The sequence below is a fragment of the Acomys russatus genome, chromosome 4, assembly GCF_903995435.1.
Source record: "Acomys russatus chromosome 4, mAcoRus1.1, whole genome shotgun sequence".
Classification (NCBI taxonomy): domain Eukaryota; kingdom Metazoa; phylum Chordata; class Mammalia; order Rodentia; family Muridae; genus Acomys; species Acomys russatus.
In genome coordinates, this window is record NC_067140.1 from 82,726,519 (window position 1) to 82,753,460 (window position 26,942).

Here is a 26,942-nt window from a genome sequence, read left to right on the forward strand (position 1 = left end):
ACAGACACACCCACAGAGACACGCACACATAGACACACACAGACACACACACAGACACAGACACACACATATACACACATAGACACACACACAGACACACACACAGATATACACACACAGACACACATACAGACATACACACAGACACACACAGACACACACAGAGACACACACACAGACACACAGAGTCACACATACACATACACATACACACACACAGACACACACAGAGACACAGAGACACACACACATACACATACACAGATACACACACAGAGACACACGGACACACACACAGACACACACAGAGACACACGGACACACACACAGACACACACATACACACACAGACACACACAGAGACACACAGACACACACACATACACACACATACACACACAGACACACACATACACACATATACACACACATACCCACACACACCACAAGCTGATTTTAGGTGGAGGAGCAAATATTGCTCTGGGATTTCATGAACTAGTCTCCCTTAATATTCCCTCATGCCACTTTATTCACCAACTCCATTGAGTTATTTATGCAAACCATACTTTACCATTTTACAAAACTGAGGGTTGTTTTTGGGCTGTGGTGAGCTTCAGCAATTAGGGCTTTTTAAACGTTGCATTCTGAAGATGAAGATTTGGAGTAGAATTTGAGTGCAGTGCTTTATTTGGGAAGTGGCCCCTGGGTGCACAGACAAGGAAGTGGCCAGAGGGGCAGGGAGGGGAGGAAGCTAACTAAGGCCACTACGACAGTTGGTAGACCCACTGTGGGCAGATGAGGATCAGTCTTGTTGGGGAGCTCTGGGAGAGCAGCAGGAATTTGGGGGATAGTCATCTCCTACCCATGTTATTCGTTGGTAGGTGTATAAATTGTCTAGGACTTCTGGCATGTTTTGCATGTGGACACGCATGCTGCCGGGGTCAAAGAAAGCTTTCATGCCAGTGGCTGCATGTGTTTAAATAGAAGACAGCAACCCACAAGGGAAGCTGTGGGCCAGAGCCATATTAATGGAATGAAGGACCAATAATGCTGATTTCAGTTGGTTAGTTTTCATCGTCAGTTTGGCACTACTTAGAGTCACCTGTGAAGAGAGAATCCTCAACTGAAGACTTGTCTTGATCAGCCTGGCCTGTGTGAGAGTTTCTGGATTGATGACTAATGTGGGATGGTCCAGCCCACTGTGGCAGAACCATCTATAGGCAGCTGGGCTGGGCCTGGGCCTGAGCAAGCCAGGCAGGAAGCTGCCTTCCCCCATGGTTTCTGCCCTGACAGTCAAGGATTAGTTGATACCCAGGTGTGTGGTTTTGATCATGGCACTTATCACAGCAACAGGGAGGCAGAGTAAGACAAAGGACTTTTCTGGAAGAAAGGAGAAATAAGTACTGGTGCTCACACAGTGCTTAGAGTCTTACTTCTCAGAGTACCCCAGCAGAGTGCTGGGATTAGGAGAGTAAAAGCTCTTGAGGAGTTTAGGCAGAAAGTCTCCCCTCTGCTGCACTGACATTACGACGACGTGCACACAAAGCTCTCTTCGCCAGACTAGCTCTCACTGTGTCAAGTCAGCAGGAGGGCCAGTCACTCCCTTTAGCTCACAATTTTTAAATGCAAGTTTAGTTTAGTTTAGTTATCTTTTCTTTCAAGACAAGGTTTCTCTGTGTAGCCCTAGCTGTCCTGGAACTTGCTCTGTAGACCAGGCTGGCCTCAAACTCAGAGACCTGCCTGCCACTGCCTCCAGACTCCTGGGATTAAAGGTGTGTCCCGCTACCACCACCTGGCTTTTAACAGAAGTTTAAATGAGTGTCCGGTCTTTCGGTCATTGAGATGGTTTGGAAGAAATACCCACAGTGTGGAGTGAATTCCTAATGTGGTCCTTTCTTATTGTTGGGCCAAATTATATTGTGCACACACACATACTTACTTATTTTAGGCTTTTATTTTTTTAAAATCTCATCTATCAATGGTCATTGAGATTAAGTTTTGGCAATGGAAAGAGTAAACATTTGTAAGCATGTCATAAGAACCAAGTCTTGATTTCATTGCCCTGATCCTTCAGCCCCACCTCCCCGCTCCCCGCCTGCAACCCACCACCATGCACCTACACCCCGGTCCTGCCTCCCATAGATGGACAGGCTCTGTCCTTTCACCAGTTTTCTACCAGGTTTGCTTCCAGAAAAACTGAAGTCATCCTTTAACTCATCCTCTGTGTCCATGTTGATACCCTAGGACCTCTTGTCCCCTTCAATCTGTGTCTAGCTTGCAACCATAGTGCATATGAGTACAGATGAGGGCATGTGTCTATACAAAAATTTATCAACGGCTGCTGTCCCTTTCAAGAAAAAGCCAAGTCTCTCACTTTTAAACAATGTTTTATTTTTCCCTGGGACATATGATATTTATCTATATATTGATTAGGCACATGGATTGTGCTTGGGCTCCAGAACAGATCAGCTAGTGACAGGCTTCAGAGTAATTAGCATATGTGACCTTACTATTGATATTTATTAAAGGTAGATGTTAATGGTTTATTCAAGATTCTGTTCTTCTGGTTATTGGTATACATAACACATTATTGTCAGCTACAATCACCCTGCCATGTCATGGAATGCTATGACTAATTTACTCTATTGGGCTATTATATATTGTACTAGTTGACTGACCTCTTCCCTGTCCCTTGACTTCTGGTTACCACTGTTCAGTTCTCACCTTTTATAAAGGGGATCTTAATGCTTTTTCTGTTGTTGAGCGAAGGTCTCATTCTGTAGATTATATGACCTTTTTCTTGCTTGACCAGTTTCATATAGTGACATTCAGTCCTTTCTACATCACTGTGAATGACAGTGTTTAAAGTTTTTTTTAAAAAAATATTTATTTGTTTAGTATGTAGACAGTCTTCTGCCTGCATGTACACCTGCAGGCTGGAAGAAAGCACCACATCTCACTATAGATGGTTGTGAGCCACCCTGTGGTTGCTGGGAATTGAACTCAGGACCTTTGGAAGAGCAGGTGGTGCTCTTAACCTCTGAGCCATTTCTCCAGCCCAGGTGTTTAAAGTTTTCAAAGTCACATTTAGAGCCTGGAGGAATGGTTCCTCCTCATCCTTGGTGTCCTGCTAGTTGTGCTGTCACTCAAGTGCACTGTACTTCTGCCGTGTGCAGAGGTCACCCTGCTCAGCTCAGCATGCATGTCACTCCGCACGGAGGCTGTTCTGCTGCTTAGCTGGGCCCACCTCATTCTTCACACCCTGGCTTGATTGTCTGCACCCTGGGGTGACATTCCTTGAACACCCCTTTCCGAAGTGATGCCCTAGCTTTATCCAGTTTCCACCAGTGCTCCACGGAGAGTCCCTCAGCACTGAGCACAATCTGGTTAAACATTTACACATCCTGTTACCTCGTCTCCACAAGGATGGGGCCAGGCCTGTCTGTTCACTGGGGTTCCCTTTACCTTGGAGAACAGCACAGAGTAGATATTCCTAAGTGCCTGTTAACAAATAATTTTTGTATAAAGTGTTATTGTACAAAATTCCCTATAGCAAAAACTACCAGGAATCCATATGTAAAAGGAACATTGCCCTAGATATTAATTTAACTTTCCTTTTTTTTTTTTTCCTGTTCCACAAATGAAGCCAGACTTTTTTCTCACCCCTTGGGCCACAGGATGCATGTGTTTTTGCACATCAAGTTAGCGGGTGAAGATTTATGCCCACTACTCATGCCTCATCTTGACAGGTGGCTAAGTCAAATCAAATGTAATTCTGCTTACGAAACGCCGTTGTCGACTTTCAGTCGGGTCTCAAAGCAGCTCTCTGGATTTATGAAGCCTGGCTTAATTTATTCTGTGCTGTTTTAACCACTACAAAGGTAAGTTGTTCTGTATTCACTTAGGAAAATAAGTTGGCTTCGGCATGCTTAAAAAGTTTTAATTTCTCTCAGCTATGCCACAAAACCAGCCACTGTTAGCTAATTAATTTTATATTTGTTGCTGAGGGCAAGGGATATTTCTGGAGTCCTTACTGAAGTCACAAATAGATGGCCAGGAACGTGCAGGTGGAGCAGGAGATGGACATTCATTGGCCATTGTCTGCAGGGAGCAGGGTATTCCTAGGAATGAAGATAGGGGTTTGTGGCAGTAATGTCAAATCTTCACATAACAGGAAACTATTACACAATTTTATAGTTCACGTATGACATAATTTACATGGCATACATTATTAAACGGCTCCCTAGGGCAAAAGTATTTACTCAACATTCATGTTGTCGTATGGCCCCTTCGCATTTAATAAGCACACTTTTGCATCTTGGAGGGTCCCGGTCTACTTTCTCCATAGAACACAAAGGACTCAGTCCTAGCACTTTTTGCACCTTGGGATAAGTTAATAGAAGCATGCGTTCATGCTCAGAGTAGCCCAGGGTTTTTAAACTCTATGTCCTAATCCAACTTTGTGATTCCTCAAATTCAAGTTGAGATTAGAAGAGGAAATACTAGGGGAAAAGAGGAAGATGGAGGGAGACAGAGGGAGAGAGGGAAGGAGGGAGGGAAGGAGGGAGGGAGGGAGAGAGATAACAGAGAAGAGAGAGGACACTTCCACCAGAACATAAGTCAGAGGCCCTTTCTTGTCTTTCATACCTGATGGCTTTCCTTATATGGAGGTATGTTGGTCTTGAAAACAGGAACCTTCTGGAAAATTGCAGTAAACAATGAGTTGGGTCTTATTGCGCATTCTTACAGTGTTATAAAGTTGCTAATGTGGTAAATCACCGTTCTAGGTGGGTGGGGAACAGTGATGCAATTCAGTCTGGCTGAATTAACCTCTGCTATGACTTCTTTGCTTCTTCGATTAATTTTGGCGTGGGCAGGTGGACTTGCGCATAGTACTGCAAGAACTTCTGGTTCCTTTGTACAAAGGGAAACTATAGGTGACAGCCATGAACTGTACATTTTAGGAAAGATATGTACATTTAGAAAAACTGCTCAAAGAAAAGGATTAATGTTTAAGAAGACAGAAATGTTTAATTAATCTGATTCAAATTTTGTACAATATGTGTGTATGTTAAAACCTAAGGTGGCACTCCATCACCAGGTACCCCAAACCCTCTGACAGTGTTATAATATGTCACCTAGGTTACCCTCTAGCATGAAATCCTTCCGCCTCAGCCTGGTAGAAACTTGGATTGCCAGGATGTGCCACCATGTCTGTCTCTATTTTTGTGTTTTGATCTATCAGTTGAAAAAAAAATTAATTTAAACAAGATGTGGTGACACATGCCAGTAATTCCAGAGACAAGGAAGCTGAGGATGGATTTCAAATTTGAGGCATTCAAGGCCAGTGGGTCTGCATAGTGAGACTTTGTTTCAAAACCTTAGAAAACAAACAAGTGAAGGCAACTATTTAAATTTAAAACAAATGGCTTAGTTTCTGGCTAAGAATGGTAGAATCTCATACATATTTACCATAATCAAGATGCACAACATTAAACTTGTGTCAGATTATCTTTCAGAGCAGTGTGTAGTGAAACAATAAATATTAGTATAACTGCTAGCCCAGTTCAGGCCGGAGCATGCCATGTGTGTCCACAAAGGACCTCTTTTGTGAATTAGTCCTTGGTTTCCTTTGAATAAACCCCCAATGAAAGTCTGAGGACTGCCATGAAATATTCTCTTTTATCTTCTTTGGAATATTTTGTTGTTGTTATTATCTTTTGAGTAACTTGAAATTCGTGAAGTTTAATATTTAGCAGCAGAGAAAGGGCACAGAGGCAACACAGATCCACCCGGTTTCTACTTTTGGGCTGCTTTCTGAAGCTGTGTGTGTGCTGAGGTGGGATGCTCTGTACTGGTGGCCTGGGTCCAGGAATTGAAGCTCTGTGATTGTGCATCTCTGGCTGGTACCTAGTGTTGAGTGATGGAGCTATGAGAGCGGTGGCATCAATCAGTCTTGTCTGACTGGAAAACGAGGGTCCCCCAGCAGTGTCCTTTAGTGCATTCTCAAGTTACTAGCACACTCTTGCTTTCTGGGGGCAAGGAAAGTGATACGACGCTGATTTGAGATATTTGTCATTTAAGATGAGTCCTCTGGGTAGGATTCAGCACTCAGAAGAAGCACTCTGATAGTTTTCCAGCCTCACCAGAACACACACAACTGTGCACCCAGGCATTTCAGCTGGCCTGGAGAAACTGGCTGGAGCGGCTGGCTTCTCAGAAATGTGGGTTTCCAGGGTCATCTGACACAGCAGGAACGGGGATCTTCACGGTTGCGCAGGGAATATACAGGCTTGGGTTTCTCCCTTCAGAAAGCATTCAAGAAAGAACTTCGGAGGCAAACGTGTTTTGCTGGGCATGGTGCCACATGCTTACACCCAGTGCTTAGAAGTCAGAGGCAGGAGGATCTTAAGTTCGAGGTCAGCCTGGCTACCTAGTTCAAAGCTAGAACCTCATAGTGAGATTGTGCCTCAAAAAACAAATAAACAACAGAAGCAACAAGAACACGTTTCTAAAGTTTATTTTACACTGTAGATTCTGTTTTTGTCAAAACTACCTGTTCTGTGCCCGGATAGTCACCTTTTTCTCCTTGGGGACGTAGAAAGCAGCAGTGCAGCTGCCCCCTTCAGTGAGAAGGGACAACATGCTAATCATTTTATTTATTTTTGATGTTTTCTGAGTTAAATAGGTCTGAGTTATTTAATCATCTCTTCAAACACACACACACACACACACACACACACACACACACACACACACACAGTTTGTACATGGCCACATTTGTATTGGAGAGATGGCAAGTTCTCCCAGCTGAGGCATGCCATTGTAGTAGTGTGGCCCCTGCCATAGCATATGCTCCTCAGAGCAACTCCACAGACAAGCAAATGTCAGGACTCACCAGATCCATCCCATCTGAAACTGGGCTCAGCCATGGGAATTTCACCCACTAGCAAACTCTGTAGTACCCTCAAGGGGAGATCAGCCAGCCTTCCTCATGTGACTTCATGGAGAAGTGCATTGAGCTTAGGGTGTTTGGGGAGTTGTAGGAGAGGCTACTTGGTCAGGGTGTTTGGGGAGCTGTAGGAGAGGCCGCTTGGTCAGGGTGTTTGGGGAGTTGTAGGAGAGGCCGCTTGGTCATAGTCTGGACAAGATGGGGAGCAGACATGGAAGTGTTACCCAGCATGCTGTCCACAGAGTCAAGTTAGGAAAAAGGAAGCTGGAAAAGAGGATAGATCACAGTTCTGCTAAGCCAGGGGTCGGATGGGGAGAAGGAAGAAACGCGATCTCTGCTACCCCCACCCACCCCTGCATTACCTCACAATTCGTAGACCGTCTAAACAGTCTAGAGCATCTGGATGGGATAAACATGACAACACTAATTTGGAACTACGTCCTCATTCTCTAGGTAATCTTATTATAATGAGGGCGTCACAGAAATGTGTTTCTCTCTTAATACAAAGATCCCCAGCATAGCCATATAGCCACGTGGTGTCAGGCGCCCTCAGTGTCAGGGAGGGGGGCTCCTTTACACAGGTGCCCCGCCCCCCGTTTGCTCCTTGCACATCATGCTACTGTACTGACCTCACTACGCTGTTTTCATTCCTTGGCCTCAGAGGGCTGCTGGTGCACCAGCCAGCTCACCTGCACCAGCCAGCTCACCTGCACCAGCCAGCTCACCTGCACCAGCCAGCTCACCTGCACCAGCCAGCTCACCTGCACCAGCCAGCTCACCTCACCTGTACCAGCCAGCTCACCTGCACCAGCCAGCTCACCTGCACCAGCCAGCTCACCTGCACTCAGCCAGCTCACCTGCACTCAGCCAAAAGAGAAGGAACCAGAGAACACTGCCTCTCCCTAGTTAAACAAAAATACAACTGGAGGCAGAGGCAGGTAGATCTCTGCAAGTTCGAGGCCAGCCTGGTCTACAAAGTGAGTCCAGGACATCCAGGGCTGTTATACAACAACAACAAAGAAAGAAAGGAAGAAACCTTAAAAAAAAAAAAAAAAAAAAGCCTGCTGTTGGTGGCACTCGCCTTTAATCCCAGCACTCGGGGAGGCAGAGGCAGGCAGATCTCTTTGAGTTCGAGGTCAACCTGGTCTACAAAGTGAGTCCAGAACAGCCAAGGCTACACAGAGAAACCCTGTCACGAAAAACAAACAAAACAAAACAAAATTGTAAGTAAACCATTGATTAATGATATAAATGAGCATCCATCACCAATTTTGAATGGATGGTTTAAAAAATTTGAGTACAACGATTGTGCAGCAAATCCACAGAGTGTCTCTGTCACTTCCTTTGACAACATTTACAAAATGATAAAAAAAAAAAAAGATGTTCTGAGGCCCAGTGACACTGTGGGGATAAGACCTGCATGCTGACATACGATGTTCTTTGATCCTGCAGCTTCCTTTTCAATATTATTTGATTCTGAATAAATTACTCAGATGAAATGTCTGGGTCCTTGTTAGTCTAAGGGGGGTGGGGAGCTACTCTATCAGAGCCCAGCTAACCTACACATCTGTTTGATCTTCTAAATACTTTAGGCTCTTCCTAAGTAAAAGTTTAAAAATTACTTGGCACTGGGCTCTTTCTGTGAGAACAACAGCATCAAAGGTGTTTTCTTGAATACTGGAATTTTTTTTTTTTTCGCACATTTGATATAAGAGAGTCTAAATTTATTAAATGTTGTCAAGGCAGTCCTACCTGGATTGAAGGGAGCTGCATAGGTGATACTATTTTAGTTAGTTCCCCTTTTAGGACAACACTTAGAAACTAAAGTGGGCTGTGTTCCCCTCTTACCAAAATGTCCCCACCTCTGAGGCCCTTAAAATACATGCATGGCATCATTTAGGAGGAGTTAATTTTAAGAAACTTAATTGTCCCCTACTTTACCTGTGTCTTGACTTAGTTTTGAGTGCTTATGGGTAGGTGTCTAAGGGTCTGTACAAATAAGGCAGCTGATTTGGGTGCTGAGGATGGGGGCCCACCCAGGACTGGCTTTATAGAATGATTCTTCAAGCCCTAACTGGTGCAATGCCCTCAGTGTGACTGGAGCATCTTGGGAAATGTTGGCCAAAAGGAAGCCTTTACCTACGTCTGGTTCTCATTCCCCTCTCCTGAGCAGGCAAGGCCTTGGTGGGTTCCCCATTTGGCACATCACTCCCCATGGACTCTCTCCACATGGCTGAGCAGTGTGACCCCTTACTTAGCCTTCTTTTGAGACCCAGTGTGGAGTGAAGTACTGCCGTGCCTAGCTAAATGTTGTCTGCACCTCCTCAGCACAGAACACAAGCTGTGGCTTCATTTGAGGTGTTTCCACATGTTTTTAGATAATGTTATTGTTGTTGTTGTTTTATTCTGCTATAGTGGGTTCTATGCTTCTCCTTCCTTGTAGGCGTTCTGAATCATCTCTCTGCAAACCCTAAGGTCACGATCATGCTTAGCTGCATCTCATTCTGGAATCTATGAGTTTAAAGAAAGCCTCAAATTGAAATGTACACTGACAATTTAAGAGGTCTCCGATAGGAAACCACACCCATACTAAGGGCCAATCAAATAAAGATTCCAGTCTATGACTGCCTGCTGTTTTGAGAATGCGCTGTGTGCCCACACTGTTGTTACTATCTCTGGTTCCCTGTGGGAGACCAGGCAGATTAGCTGCCTTCATCCAGCCAGCCACCAAAAGCAGGGTCAGGCCAGCACACACTCAGCTGAACCGAAGCACTCTCCAAGAAGCAGCAGGCAGGATGGGACTGGGCCTGGGACCTGGGGTTGCCTTGTGTCAGTCAGCTACTGGATGAGACGGATTTGCACTTTCTACCCGAGCTTTTTCCGGCTTGACAGGAAACACAAGGCAATTGATAGTAGTGATTATATTCAGAGAAAATATTTATTCTATTTAAATGTACTTCGGCTGCCGCCCATCATGGTTGGCTTCTTCTGCATCGTGTGTGGGACTTAACATTCTCTTCGTTGTCAGCAAGGATTATGTGGAGGATGAGATTGTGAGGGCTCTTGGCTCTTTCCTCTATGGCTTTGTTTCAGAAACATAATGTTTTCTTTTTCTTTTTTTTTTTAATTATAGGAAATTTCCATCAATAAAGGGGAACCACACTCCTCTGGGAGAAGTTGGGGGGTGACTCTGGACTGGCTACTGAACTGTAGAATAGACTCTAAAGCAAAGACATGGGCCACACTTGGGTCTCCTTCATCAGCCTTGCGAAGACAGAAGCTACAAAATGCCTTTTTCTTTCTTCTTTGGAGTTAAAGAATCACATTTTTTTTCTCTTTTAAAAATTGAAAATTTCAAGTCAGTTCACAAAATAAAACTTTGTGTGTGTAGGTGTGTGTGTGTGTGTGTGTGTGTGTGTGTGTGTGTGTGTGTGTGTAGATGACATGTGGCATCTTAGCCTGAGTAGTCTCTCTGTTTTGCACAGCAGGGCAGATGTCCTACGCAGGCGCTGAGAGCAGAACCTTGTTTCTTGGATAACCTCATCTTCTTGGTCCAGGACTGTCTCAGGCTCTGCTACCAACTTGCTAATGGATTGAGAGGCCCCGGAAGAGAGCGAGCAGGGCTCCTTCATGGGAACTGCCAGCTGTGAATGTGAGCACACACAGCAATGGGTTATCTCTATGGGCTTAAGTTACCTTATTCAGCCTTAGCTTGTGCAGACAATGGGTGGAGGCTGGGTGCCCCTGCATAATCCTTTTGCCTGCTCCATCGGAAGTGACACTGGAATGAAGGAACACTTTGGGAGGGTATCGGTTTCCTAGGCAGGTCCTCTGCTTAGCCACTCACCTGCCTCCACTCTGGGCAGAAGGGAGCCAGCCCCACTCCTCACCCCTGCTAACAGATGGCTTGCCCTGAATCCTGTGGAATGCCTTTGTCTCACTGTTTACCCAGGGTCCTGGCAGCTCCGTGGATCTTGGGACACTTTGCAGGTTTTTGTGCCAGTTACCATATTCTGGAAGCACCAATGGGGTCTAAAATGTTTTGTCAGAAGGGCAGGCAAATGAACCCAGCCCCAGCATGCCAGTACCTTGTGGTGATCCAATACTCTTTCCGGCCTACTGGGTTTTTCCCCCCCATTTCAACAAAACCCCACCCTTCATTTCTCACTGCAAGAAGCTTTGGTGACAGACACATAAGAATTTTATTTTCTTTTGAAAGAAACTTAGATAACAGCAGGGCTTCCATGAGAAAAGTTACGCAAGGGAAGAGTTGGAAAGTTTTTTTCCAGTCAGCCTTAGTGCAAGGTCTGCAGAGCTGAACCAGAGCCTGGAGACTGTGGAGTTCACATCCCCTCTGCTCCAGGGACATCAGTGCCACCATTTAAACTGCGGCTCCCACTTCACCCATGCTTTCAATCCAGTAGGAACTTAGAAAAATTCACACCCAGCCAGCACGAGCTTCCCTGACACTTAGGCTGCCTTTCACACCTTGGAGTGTTGGGGGGGGTGGGGTGGGGAGGCAAATGGAGAGGCATGCCTCCAGTTCTGCAGCCCATCAGGATGCTCTGTGCTTCTCTCAAACCTAATGAATTAATCTGACAATGATGGCCTTTTCTCCTAGGCCATTAGGAGTGACATAGAACCCAAACCACTGCAGGACTTTGATCCCCCACCTTTCTCCAGAACCTGTCTGAACCCACCTTTGCTCTGACCTTCGTCCTCCATAGTGTTTTATTCCCACCCCTACCCCCTCCACCCTGTGTCTTGCTTCAGAAGACTGCTCCCCACTGAGTGCAGATTATTATCAGTGATGTTGTGTGTGGATTTATGTCCCTCACAGCTTCAGGGAAACATTCTTCTCTGGCAATGGACTTGCCAATCAACCTGTGTTTACTGAAGTCAAATACAAAGGATTTTTAGTGTTTCTCATACCAGAAACTAGGAAAAGAGAGCAAGGTAAAACATACCCTATGGCAGGCATCTCGGGACACAAAGATGGCTTTTGTTGGCATCCCGGGTCTTCTGCAAGAAGTCCCCTGGATTGTCCACACTTGTGGTGCATGCTCCTGGCCAGCAGACCCAGGAAGACTCCTTTGAAGACTATTTTAATTTGGTCAATTTCCCTCACCTCCCTCTTTTTTCTCCCCCTCTCCTTCTTCCCCGCCTTTCCTCTCTTCCTTAATCACCCCATTTCCCTTTCATCTTCTCTTCCCCTTCTATTTCTTTCCCCTCCCTATTATGTCCTCCTCCTTTTCCCAGCCCTTCCTCTCCCGTTAATAGTGTCAATGGTTGCCTCTTTCCCATGGGCTGGGTTTTGGGTTGGGCCAGGCACTGGTTGGGCATTCCCTCCATCTCTGCTCCATCTTTATCCTTGCACGTCTTGTATTCGGGACTAAGTTTTGTGATTCAGTGAGCTGCTACTGGCCTCCTCAAGACAGATAGTAGAGCCATGAACCAAAGGCTGGTTCCGCATGACTCTGGAGTTTGGAGTAGTCTTCAAGATAGCAAAGATAGTCGGGAAGTCGAAGGTGATAGCACGTGTGTCTGGCAGCCGGGGTCCTATCCTCTTTCTGGAGAAACACAGATGGGCGCTGGCATTTCGAAGTCAGCCATGGAGCACTCCTGGCACTCAGATTATGCTGGGCTCTGCCATCTTGGAACTATGGCCCTGTATGCTCCTATTGTCCAGACATTTTCCACAGAGGGACCAGTAGAACTATGAACTAGAGGCTGGGCCCCCTTGCCTGGTATTCAGGTGCTGCCCTCAGGGAGGAGGGAAGAGCCTGAGGTCTGGATGCTGGGGCTGTGTACTCCTGGAACCAGGGACCAGTGCTTGAATAGGCAGGGAAAGCATCTGGCATCGGGAACCCAGGACCGTGTGTGACTCCTGAACCCTGGGAGTTGGCCACAGGGATGTCTTGGAATTGTGTGTCCCTCACTCCCAGGATGTCCCCTCCTGTCCTTGAAACACAGATGTTGGTGTTTTGGAGTCAGCCACCAGGTCACTTATCTGATCTACAGTCTCTGAATGCCTACCACTCAGATACAATATGCACTGGCCGCCTCCGTCTAGGAAGTCTTGCTACTCTCTCTCTCTCTCTCTCTCTTAAGGTCCACTCCGCCCCCATTCTTCTAACGGCTACTATTTTTCTCATCTCCACTAGTATGCAAAGTTAAGCTCCTCATTCTGATGATGCTGTGTGCAGCGCTCGGGAAAGGCTGACTTGTCACAGGGCCCTGAAGAGGTTTCTTCTCGTTTAGATTTTTGTTCAAGGTTCCAGGCCTCACTGCAATTGAGTACTGCCTACAATGACAGTCGCTGTCCAGCAGTAAACTCACTGTAAAAACCGTGTCAACTAACTGCAAAACAGCCATTGGTTAAGTACGTAATTGGAGAGGGCAAAGGGACACCAGCAGCACTGTGTGCTGGTCTATCAGTTACGGTGGGTCTGAGTGGAGAAAAATAAACATAAGGAAGGAAACCACAGTGGAGTTAGTGGCTCATATTAGGTTGTTAGGTTGGAAGTGGAGGGATCTACACAGAAGGAGGCCAACACAGAGGAGAATTTGTAGGGAGTGAGGTGTGTGTGTGTGTGTGTGTGTGTGTGTGTGTGTGTGTGTATACATGAGCGAAGGGGTGGTTAAAATTATGTTAAAGAGAGAAAGGTAAATGCATGTGACCAGATAATGTAGACTAGCATCCTTTCTCAGGAGGTTGAGGCATGGTGTATAGACCAGGGCAGTCTTGTTCTTTGGGAGAAAGAAAGATGACAGGGCAGGGAACCAAAAGAAGTGTGAAGAGCGCAAGACCAGGCACTCTGACGTGTTGCCCTTGTGTGTGACATAAATAAGGGGAAGAGCTGTGGAGGGGGATTGCTGGGTGGAGACTAGCGTGTGAGGCCAGGCTCCCCGTGGACTCCCTGACCTTGTAACTGTTGACAACCTAGATGCTGATGCCTCGATAATGCTCTCACACGGCACCAGGAGCTGGGGCTGAAGAACAGGACCGCCCCCTAACCTCAAATGTTGAGCTGGAGCTGGGGCCGAAATGTGGATGGGACATCCAACAAGAAAGGATGAATCAAAGCTGAGATTAAGTAAGGTCACGCTCCTTACCTCAAATGGTGTCCAGGAGTTGAGGCTGTAGGGTGGGTGCACGCTCACAATGGTGTGCCAAAACTGGCACTGAAGTACGGCAGGCTCTCCACTTCACGTCACGAGCCAGAGCTGGGGCTGAAGTTGACACTTCTCTCTCATATTGAGTTTAGTCGGATGGCTACTTGGCTTTGCCAGATTTCTTGCCAGTTTAGTCAGTCCTGGATGCCATTAGAATTGGTCTTGCTTACAGAATCATATTGTCTCGGTTGCACTGTCAAACAGCAGCTATCTCTGTCCCTCTTAACACAAAGCTGATGGAGGTGGATGCTCTGGCATCTACTCTACTGAGCATGGCCTGCTTTTCCTTAACCCATTTGCTGGCTGCCCCCACAAACCTTTTCTTTAATGCCATCTTCAGAGATTGCAGAAGCCTCTGTCACAGTAGTCCGCATTTCCCATGAAGTAGAGCGTGAGAAAAGTGCACATCATGTATTCAGGAAGTGATCCTAGGATGCACGGTGAGGTTAAGTGAGACATGAAAGAAAGGTCACAGTATGGGGCTTTAACAAGCAGGTGATCCTGGGATTGTTTGGGCTCCATGCATAAGACTGTTTACACATCTCAGAGATTTCACCAATTGAGAGACAGGGAAGATAGATGGCACTTACCATCTCTTGAAGGTTTTTAGGGTATATCAAGTTCCTGAAATATCCCATCTACACTAGAGCTCCAATAGCTAGAAAAAGCACCCAGGCAGAGGGTCATAGAAGCTCCCAGAGACATTCAAGTGGCATACTTGGTATTGGCAGGTACCCAGAGGATGTGGCAGGCCACCCATGCTTTTGCTGGGGCTGTTCTCAGTGGCGTCCCCAGGAACAGAAAGTTCCAGAGAAAGAACAGACTGCCCAAGTCAGTTTCAAATCAAAGTAAGTTTGTGGAGAGAGAACCATCTTCCAGAAAGCTGATGGTAAAACAGTGCCAGCCACATTCACAACAGAGCAGTGAGAACTCCAGGGGTGCTCATGCGCTGTGACACCCTCTCCTATGCTGTCCGAAAACAGCCCAGTTTCAAAGAGTCATTCATGGCTCTCAGATCTGCATGTGTCTCCTTCATAGGAGGATGTCCAGTCTGCTAAGAGACTGGCAGAAATGCCTGCCTGGCACTCCAGTATCCAAGCTGGGTGATGCAGGTCTCTTTCCACTCACTTGGGGTCAGTTTACGGCTTCGATGTAATGTTCTTTCCTCACCTCATTGTCACGGATCCAAGCCAAGATGCAGAGAGCTGCCAACTGTGAGATTAAGTCCAGTGTTCTTATTTCTGGATAGCTTTAAGGAGCCATGTAGAGAGTGAGAAAATGGAATATAGCACGTTCCAGAACAGCCAGGACAACTCTCTTGCTGATTCGGTCTTGTGTTTTCAAAATCAGCTCAATGTTAAAACCAAGCCAGAAAGTAGTGCACATTTTAGCTTAAAAGTTGGTGGAATTACAAATTTGGAGGTATCAAAGTAATATTAATAATATAAAAACAGGAAACGTGGACAATGTAAGGTTTTTAACCTTAAAAATGTGTTAGGGATTTTTTTAAAAAAAAGTGAAACACAAAGTGTTAATGGAAAAAAGAAAGAATAGATCCCATGTTGTGACAGTGTGATGGTCCATACATTGAGTCTACTCACAGCTTTTGTCAGAAATGGAAGGAAACTTGTGAGAACAGAGGCAGAGACGTCAGCTGGATGCTAGTGAAGGCTGGGGTGTGGAATGGGCGCGATGACGTCAGTCACCCTGAAGTGGGTCAGGTTGGCTCACCTGCTTTTTATAATCTTGGCCCACTATGTTGTGACTCCAGAGTTTATTTTTCCCCCTGGTAAATACCTGCATGTACTTAACATGTGTGAAGCCTCGGTTTGATCTCTAGCATGGCCACCATCACCAAATAAATAAGTAAATAAATGAAAGTACTGGTGGTTGAAGGTCACACAGGTCACACATAAGAATTCTGACAGTTAGAAGTGGTGGCACATGCCCTTAGTCCCGGCACTTGGAAGGCAGGGGCAGGTGGAATTCTAAGTCTACAGACGAAGTTCCAGGACAGCCAGGACTATACAGAGAAACTCTATCTTGAAAACTCGAAAAGAACCCGGGCTCGGTGTCCTATACCTGTAATCCCATCACTCAGGGTGGCAGAGTTGGGAGGATCTCTGTGAGTTTGAGGCCAGCCTGGTCTAAAAAGTGAGTCCAGGACAGCTAAGGCTGCACAGAGAAATCCTGTCTCTGAAAAACCAAAACAAACAAACAACCCCCACACAAACAAAACAAACTAACAACCACAAAGAGAGAAGGAAATTGCTGACTGTTTAGAACGCCTCAGAAAGGAGCAAGGACCACCCTGGGGCTCCCCATCTGAAAGAAGATGGTGCCACCTTAGCATGAAAGGAATTTTCAGTACTAAGTGAGCATCAGCAAGAGAAAGTTCACCAGGTGGCAGAGTCTAAGCAACACTGTGTCCTCCCATGGAGGCAGTCACGGGAAACTGCCCCCTGCGAAGTGCTCTCTAGGTCTAAGGAATTAACTGGGAGCAGCTTGTCCTGAAGGGGAGATGGGGGATTCCTCCACCCACCCCCTGCCTGGAGTCTTGCCATATGGTGCCTCACCTTGCTCCCTTTCAAAATGAACTCTCATTCCCTGGCGGGGGGTGGGGGCGGGGGGGGGGGCGGGGAGAACCTCAGCCTTAAAGTCACAACTTCAAAAATGTAGGGGGGACCACATTTAAAAGGTCTGGCAAATTTTTGGTTGATTTAAAATTTTTTTTAAACTGCACTTTTAAGACAAACCCAAATATAGAGATGAAAGACAAGAATTAAAATATACATGCAAAATAGAAAACATTAATATTTTCAAGGACAGCGAAGTGAGGAATCATCATAAGGAAACAATAAAACATGAAGAGCCTGGGTCCAGATGATCAGCGCCTGGCTCAGCAGAGCTGGAGCATGTGGCTCTGCCAAAGGAAGGGGCTGTCCCACTTCTCCACACGGGTAATCAGGCAAGGTGCAACTCAGCTGCTGGGGGTGGGGCACTGAAGGAGCTTCAGAGGAGGGGAGGACACCCGAATTGTTCCCTTACCCACAACTCTTTGGCATTTAGTCGTATTGTTAATCCGTTCTAACATGTCTTACCCATGGTGTATCTTGAACTGTGTGAAAACAGCTGAGGAGCCAAGTCTGAAATGCCCGTAGGGTTTCATAAGGATGTGTGGGTGAGCAGGAGTCCTGTGTAACACCTTCAGTCTTCCTGAGTCCTCTCTTCCCAACCCTGATCTTGTGGTTCTCTGGGTCACTCCGACAGAAAGAATGGGCACAAGGAAGAAGTTAGGAGGAAGCAAGGTGCGTGGGCACCGGCTGAGAAGGTGTGGGGATGCGTCTGTCTTCCCGCCATGGCCCACACCACTGGACAAGATCACCAGACTGAGTGCTGCAAGGCGGGGGCCCGAGTGGCCTGCACTTGAGGCTTAGCTCTTGGGCCTGGCCAGCCATTCTTGGGCTAAGTGCAGGCATGCTGAGGGAAGTCACTGGAGCAGCTCTCACAAATGGGAGCTGGTGAGTGTAGGCTTTGAAAAGAAAGTTGTCCATCATAATGTTCTTCTTGTAGGTTTCTAGGACCCTCTGGATCCTTCTATTTCCCCATTCTCCCATACTTTTCTCACCTAGAGTCCCAATAGGATGTCCTCACATCTATCCCACTATCCTGGTAGGTGAAGAACTTTCATGGGACCTGCCCCTTGGGCTAGTGTACAGTTATAAGTGAGCATATACCATTTGAGTCTTTCTGCTTCTGGGTTAACTCACTCATTATGATAATTTCTAGTTCAATCCATGTGTCCACAGATTTTGGGAATTCCTTGTTTTTAATAGCTGAGTAGTATTCCATAGTGTATATGTACCACAGTTTCTTTATCCATTCTTCTACTGAGGGACACTTAGGCTGTTTCCAGGTTCTGGCTATTATGAATAAGGCTGCTATGAACATGGTTGAGCAAATGTTCTTGTTGTGTGCTGGAGCATCTCCTGGGTATATTCCAAGGAGTGGAATAGCTGGGTCTTGAGGAAGCCCTATTCCCAGTTTTCTGAGAAAGTGCTAGATAGATTTCTGGGCCCAGAGGTCCTGCTCAAACTATGGCATCAGCCAAGGACAATACGTGCAGTAAACTTTGAACCCCTACCCAGATCTAGCCAATGGATAGAATATTCTCCACAGTTGAGTGGAGAGTGGGGACTGACTTTCACACAAACTCTGGTGCCCCATATTTGACCACATCCCCTGGATGGGGAGGCCTGGTGGCACTCAGAGGAAAGATAGCAGGCTACCAAGAAGAGACTTGATACCCTATGATCATACTCAGGGGGAGGAGGTCCCCCTCAGTCACAGTCATAAGGGAGGGGAATAGAGTGAAAGCGGGAGGGAGGGAGGAATGGGAGGATAGAAGTGATGGGATAACAACTGAGATGAAATATGAATGAATTATTAAAAATTAAAAAAAAAGAAAAGAAAGTTGTTTCCCATCTACTGGCACCTAGGTGAGAGCTCCCTAGGAGAAGTGTTTAATTTTTCCCTTTATAAAATGAAAATGTGGAACTCCTTGTGCATGAATCTCTTATTTTTAGAGGCAGAATGTCTCCAGAGGTTGCGCCAGATGTTGTACTTGCTACTCTCTGCTGCGTGCCACATTAATGGGAAGACAGTGCCTCACATGATACAAAGGGGTGAGGTAAAATGCTTTGTGGAGGGGTAGTATGGCTAGGAATGGAAGGCAGACAATATGGGGTGTCTGGCTATGTCACTCCTTTGTGGGTGACTGGAGCTATTTCCTGCGGTAAGCTTTGGGAAATAGTTGAAGTCCCCTACTCAGCAGGGAGAATGGAGCCAGGACATCTACCTGGTGAAAGCAAGTGCCAAAGGGAAAGGGATGGAGCATGAGGAGGGACATTAGTGGAGTCAGCTGTGGGGACCAACCTGCCAGCCTTCTAGTGAGGGGCACAGTGGAGGTTCAGGGAAGCAGGGACAGCACTGCTGGTGCCTGTGCCACACAAGCCTTAAGTGAACCCCTCTCTCTTTCTCCACTTCTTTGGTTTTTTTTCTGTGCCCTCCTTCCTTCCCTCCATTCTCCATCCCCCTCCTTCCCTCCCTCCCCCCTCTTGTTTTCTTTCTTTCTTTTCTATTTACAATGCTGAAGATTGGACCCAGGGTCATGCACACTCAAGTGTTCCACTAACCTGCAGCCCCCTCCTCTCTTAGACAGGGTCTTATCATGTAGCCCTTGGCTGGCCTAGAATCCCACCTGCTTCTGCTTCCTGAGCACTGGGATTAAAAGAGAGCAGCACCTTGCCCTGTTGGGGTGTGGTCCTTCTGTTTTATTTTTATTCCAATTGTACATATCTGAGGGGAATAGTATGATAAAAACTTGATGGGTGCATCCAGCATGCAATTGTTCCAGTGAGAGTGGTTAACATCCAGCCATGTATATTTGTGGGGTACACAGGGTGGCATTTCAAGACATGAACACATCAGGAACTGATCAAATGAAAGCAAATGGGGTTTCTGTTTCCTCACAAATGCTTTGTGTTTAGAGTCCTGAGTGCCAGACTCTTTGGGTCTTCCTAGAATGTAGCTCACAGTGAAGGAAAGTTGCCCCACTCTGAAGAACACTAGGCCTATTCCTTTTATTGACCCATGTTTGAGGATTCAAACTTCAGCTACTCCTTCCCCCATCTCCACTTTTTTTTTTTTTCAAATCAAGCAATCACTACTGTACATTCCAGCCGGCTTTTAAATATTTGTATTTTTCTTCCAGTGTCTGACTCATTTTACTTAGTGTCCCCCCATTCCAGCCATTCAGTTTCACATAAGAACATTTTTTCTTCTTTTAAAAAAGTCTTAGTAATATCTTACTTTGTTCCTTTTTTCCCCATTTTTATTCTACTAAAAATAGATTTTTAAAAAATACAATACATTCTGATTACTTTCCCCTTCCCAAATTCCTCCAAGCTCTTCCCTACCTCCTCTCCTGTCTGAACCCATACCCTTCCTAAAGTTTCTGCTTAGATAATAAACAGACATTTTAATAATAGTAATTAATAATTAATAATAATGATAATACAAGATAAAACAAAACCAAATGAATGGAAATGGGGCCAAACAAACAAATAAAAACAAAAGAAAAGAGCCAAAGGAAAAAAACATGAGAAACATATATACACAGAGACCCTTACTTTGTTCTGGTTTGTTAGCAAGCAGCTTGCCAGTGGACAGGGATTATCCTATCCACTCTGTGTTAGGTCCAGTGGGCAAGGACTACAGACTTAGCCTTTTAGTACTGTGAGTCGCACAACGACACTGTTGGCAGATTCTGACTGCAGATGAAGGCATTGTTCTTTTTCCAAAGGCAACCTACTGATCCAAACTGACAGGTGGGAGCTGATGTTTCTGTGACCCTGTATGTGGGACAGCACATGTTAGAATGTGAACAGATCATATCTGTGCAGTCACGCTGCATGGGACAGGGCAACTATAGAAGCCATCAGCTAAGGATCATCCTTTAACAATGAGAAGAATGAAAGTGAAAGGCATCAGGGCCCGTTATTGGGAGAATTTAGTTGCTTTTCCAAGTGGTCCCCCCAGAGAGAGAAGGAAGAGGATGGCTTTGACCAGAAGGAAAGAATGACTCCTCTGTACCACACTGTGAAAAGACGGGGAGCAATTCCCTGGACATACAGCTTAGTGTTGCCAGAAGGCAGGGTTGGGGATAACTTTGAAATTTACTCACTCATCAAATTTTGACTACTCTTTTAGTCACTGTTCTATTGCTGTGAAGAGACACCATGACCAAGGGAATTCTTATAAAGGAGAGCATGTAATTGGGGGCTTGGTTACAGTTTCAGAGGTTTCACTACCATCATGGCAGGGAGTATGAGATGTAGCTGAGGGCTACATCCTGATCCTCAGGCAGAGAAAGACAGACAGACAGAGAGAGACAGACAGAAACAGAGATAGACAAAGAGAGAGAGAGATAGAGAGACAGACAGACAGACAGACAGACAGATGATAGACAGAGACAAGGAGAGACAGAGACAGACAGAGACAGACAGACAGAAACAGAGAGAGAGAGAGAGAGAGAGAGAGAGAGAGAGAGAGAGAGAGAGAGAGAGAGAGAGAGAGAGAGAGAGAGAGAGAAGAGACAGACAGAGACAGACAGAGACAGAGAAAGACAGAGACAGAGACAGACAGAGACAGACACAGAGAGGCAAGAGACAGATGAGGCCTGGCATGGGCTTTTGAAACCTCAAAGCCCACTCCAGTAACACAGGTACTCCAACGAGGCCACGGCTCCCATCCTCCCAATCCTTCTGAAGAGTTTGACTGCAAAATCAAGACAGGAGTACTGCATGGCATTAAAAAAAATGCTGACAAGTATTTACGAAAGCATGGATGTGTCTAAAGACAGCAGTGATGGGAAGAAATAAAAATCTGAAACAGAGAACTGGAGAGATGGCTCAGCAGGCAGCCTGAGAACACCTGAGTTCTGGCCCCAGTATTGATCTATGTGAGGGTGTTCACAGTCGCCCATAACTCCAGCTCCAGAAATTCTACAGCCCTCTTCTGCACCCAGCAGGCACACGTTCCCACGCGCACATAACCACCCCAAGATACGCACAGGAAGAGACCTGATAGACTGCGATCTTATAGTGGGTGACGAGGGCCCCTTCTGTCACAGACCTAGGGGAGGGGAATAGGATGAAAAAGGGAGATACAAGTGAGAGGATAACAATTGAGATGTAATCTGAATAAATTACTTAAAGGCTATGTTGCACCCTTCCTGGGTCCTGGCAATGCATGGGGCTACACAGGTATATACTTGAGACCAGGAGTTTGACGCTCTTCAAAGAAAATCAAGAGACAGATCAAAGCCATGTACCTAACAGCTGATGATCCTTATAAAGGGAACGGGAGCAGAAATAATGATCTCTGCCATTCACTTGTTTCTTCTTCCAGCACATGCCTAGTGGGGCTGCTGGCTGCTCTATGCTCCCTCATGGTCATCTTTCTGAGACCAGCCACGTGGTGCTTCCTCCTGGGTATGGCAGAGAAGTCTGGATGGATCTAGGAGTTGTGCCTTGTAGGAAGAGGAAGACCAAGTTCCGTTCTCAATAGGAAGAGGAAGACCAAGTTCCGTTCTCAATAGGAAGAGGAAGACCAAGTTCCGTTCTCAATAGGAAGAGGAAGACCAAGTTCCGTTCTCAATAGGAAGAGGAAGACCAAGTTCCGTTCTCAATAGGAAGAGGAAGACCAAGTTCCGTTCTCAATAGGAAGAGGAAGACCAAGTTCCGTTCTCAATAGGAAGAGGAAGACCAAGTTCCGTTCTCAATAGGAAGAGGAAGACCAAGTTCCGTTCTCAATAGGAAGAGGAAGACCAAGTTCCGTTCTCAATAGTCAGATGACTTAGAGGCATTTCTGAAATGGCTACAAGGAAGACTGACACCAAAGTGTTCCCATCCATAATCTGCTTTTCCTTCCCCTGGATAACTTCCCTTCCCTTCTTTGTTGGTCTTCCCTCCTTTATCCTGGGATTCTGTGGCCACACCTCCCAAATGAATCCTCACGTTCATGTTCTTGTTCCAAGCTCTGCCTTGGGAGAACCTCAGCTTTTTTTCTCCCGACATTACAAGGTATGTTAATCAAAGCTCATTCGCCTCTCTTATGCACCTTACAATATACTGAACTAAAGACACAATTTAGCCAATAAGAAAAATGAAGTTGACCCTGAGTGTTGAGGTCAGGTGGCATAACCTGGAAGAGCCCAGAGCCCAGGGACAGTCATTTCATCTCACAAGTGTCATGAGCAGTGATAAGGACTTCCTTGTGTGGTTTTCAAATTTCTATTCCTCTTGACTTGATTCCTTCCATGTAACCAGAAATGAGGGGAAACATCCATTTATTTAAGATGTTTCCTCCCGTCCCTATAAATATCAAGGAGAATTGTATTGAACTTACCACCCATGTTGGTTTATTGTGCCTCCTAATTTTATTTCACAGAACCAGGACTTTAGCCTTTGGAATTGGCTCCGGATGTTTGGAAGCCATTTTCAATATTTTCTAGACTGCTTCCCATCTGCATGACATATATTTCCTAGGAAAACCCAGCACATATTTCTTCAACCATGGGGGGGCGGGGAGATGCCTTTCAGGGTTACTCAGAACTACTGGCCAATCAGCAGCTGGCAGAAACATGTAGGAAGTGCTATCATCTGGAATCAGGCAGCAGACTCAACGTTGTTGGAGCTGTCATCCCCACTCTAGCAGCTTTTCCGGGTGAAAAATTCTTCAAAGCACATGCGTCCGAGGCCAGGGCATTTTTTCTCTTCTGGTTTTCTTTTTTATATTCCTTACTCAAACGGATGAGCTAAGAGTCTCTCTAATCCAGGATCTAGTAGAGCATCAGAAGAAATGTAGGCTGGAGCTTGGATAGCCCTTTCCAGATAGACCATAGAGTCAAGTGTTAGACACCACACACCTACTATACAGAATGAACATGCAGGGTGGATGCGGGTCATGCCGAGTCAGAAGAGCCAATGTTAGGAATTGGCTATTTAAAGAAAGTCCAGCAAATGATGTGAAATGATAGGGTGGCATCTTTTGTTTATACATTGCTTTGTTCAACTTTTGTCTTCTACAAAGACCTTATGACTGTACTACACGGAAAGAAATGCTCATGGTGAGGTTTGTAGGTGGGGCTACACTCAGCAAGAACTGAATCATTAGCCTTCTTCAACAAGGTACAAGGAGTGACAAAACTGTGAGGCATATAGAAATCATTGTCACATCGCAGTAATCATTAATGCCTCATTGTTGTTGTTATTTACTGTAAATGTAAGTGGATGAAACTGTCAAGTAAGAAAATAGAGTTTGGTAGAATTGCTGAAATGGCACTGTCTAAATTCATGTTACCCTTAAGCATTTTTGTTTGAGATCTAAAGACAGATGGAGTGAACACAGGGGGATAAAGACTCTTCCATGAAAACTATAAACAAAGGAGAGCAGAGTGATGAGAAACAAACAACATACCTTTAAGTTAAAAGGGCTGAAGGAAACACAGAGGAATATTGTATATTAATAAATGGCTCGATACATCAAGAATATTTAACAATTATGAACACCAAATGTTCTAATCATAAGTCATCAAAAGATAAGCAGCTCTCCAGTGGTGTGTGTCTCCACTGTTCATGCAAGCAACTCCAGCTAAACCTTTAGGGGTAGTCACACACACACACACACACACACACACACACAGATACACACAGACAGACACTCACAGACACACACATAGACACACATAAGCACACACACAGGCACACCCAAGCACACACACACACAGACACACACACACAGACACACACAGACATACACACAGACACACAGACAGACACACAGACAGACAGACAGACACACACACATACAGATGCACACACACATATAACACACACACACACACACACACACACACACACACACACACACACACGGGACTGGATGAGAGAGGAAGGGAATCAGCAGGGGTGGGAAGGGGACAGGAGATCTGATGAAATGTCATAATGGGCCCATTAGTGTGCATAACTAGCATGTGTTAAAATGAGATCACAAGATATGAAGTAAAATCAACAAAATCGAAGTGATAGTATTTATTTAGTTAAAAAGAAAAACACAAAACAAACCTCCAACAGACCAGCATGCGTGGGCTATCATGCCCAGGATAGAAGACAAGCAGGAAAAGTTTCTACAATTAAAGGAGCTAGAAAAAAAGAGCAAACTGGAGGCTTGGATGGCTCAGTTGCTAAGGCTCTTGACCCTGAATCTGAGAAACAACAAACTCAAAGCCAGAATAATGAAGGAAATAAAAGGTTAAAACAAAGAGTAAAAAACAGACAACAGAAGTTACCCAAAAAAAACCCTGAATCCTAAATATTTTAGAAGGTTAACAAAAAAGAAGACACGCCTTTAATCCCAGCACTAGGGAGGCAGAGGCAGGCAGATCACTGTGAGTTCAAGGCCAGCCTGGTCTACAAAGCTAGTCCAGGACAGCCAAGGCTACACAGAGAAACCCCGTCTCGAAAAATAAAAAAGAAGACAATTCCATTTATAATAGCATCAAATAAATGAAATATTTAAAAATTGTATGATGAAAAGTCCAAAATATTGTGGGAAAACGATGAAAGACTATAGAAAGTATAAAGATATAAAAAAAGATATTCTATGCTCTTAGGTTGGAAAATTAATATTGTTGAGATTTCAATACTACCCAAAATAATGGAGTTTATAGAGTCACTACCAAAGTCCTAATGATTTTTTTTCAGATATAGAAAGATCTATCCTCCAGGGACACTGCAGAAGCCACAACAGTTCTGAAAAATAACAAAACTAAGAGGCTAACACATCCTGAACTTCAAACATACTACAAAAGCTATAATAATCAAAGTGCTGTGGTTCTGACAAAAACAAACAAACAAACAAACAAACAAACGAAAACCAACCAAACACAACAAGAACCAGTGGGGAAAGAACGGCAACAATTTGTTTTCTTGATTTTTTTTTTTTCGTTGTATTTTCAGAAGAGGAAAAGCAAACTCTGTTTCTTAAAATAGAATAATCAAACACCTAAAATAAAATAAGTTCCTGGCTTTTCTGCTCTGTGATGTCCACAGCTGAAGATCGTCAGCACCTTTATGGTTGCTATTGTAATTATCGCTATTGGTGGGCACTGGTACCAGCAAATCTGCTGCAGAATTTTGCTAAACAACCTGCAGGCCTAGTTGCATTTTACACAAATGATGTTGCCGACGACTTCCTTGTCATTTCACTTGTCTTTCGGTTGCCCTTTCCGTGGCTTGCAAGGGACATGACTGGCCGAGTGGGAGAGACACTCCAACTTGGCAGCCCTTCACAAGCAAGTTGAATTTCTTGTGCATTTACATTAATTTGCAATGAACAGCATGACTTACAGCATTTTTTTTCGTGTCTGCTACTATGTATCTAGTCTGACGTGAAGTAGAAATTATATTTGGTTGCTTTACCATGAAAAACGTTTTCATTTTGGCCTTCTACTTTGGGAGGGAATGCGCACACTTAGCGTCGGTTTACATAGCCCTCTTTCAAATGATGCTTTGGATGCTCATTGTGAGCAGGAGCGCAGGGCTGTGGAGCAGAGTGCCAGCCGTGTAAAAATGCTTGCGGATTCAATAAACGATGAGAACCACAGGCCTCAAGGCAATCAGTATTCAGAATGATTGAAAATTATTAAGTGGAAGAAACAAGTATTTCAAAGCTGGACTCTACAGAAGGAGAGAAAACGCTGCGATTCGATCTGGGTGAAACGAACGAAGTGTTTAAAGACAAAACTAATCTTGCTTTAATGGGCGGCAGCGTGGTGAAGAAATGGTTGGCTGGACGGAGGAATGGAGAACGCGCCACATATAACCTTGATGGCAACTGAAGGGCTTTGCACACATGATGAAACCTTGGGCTGCGTCTCCTTCGAGCTGTTTGCAGACAAAGTTCCAAAGGCGGAAGAAAACTTTCATGCTCTGAGCACTGGAGAGAAAGGATTTGAATATAAGGATTCCTCCTTTCACAGGATTATTCCAGGATACATGTGTCAGGAGGGTGACGTCACAGGACTAAGCACAAACAGTTCCCAGTTTTTTTTTGTTTTTTTTGTTTTTTTTGTTTTGTTTTTTTTTATCTGCGCTGCCAAGCCTGAGGGGCTGGATGGCAAGCCTGTGGCATTCGGGAAGGTGAAGGAAGGCATGAGCATCGTGGAAGCCATGGAGAGATTGGGGTCCAG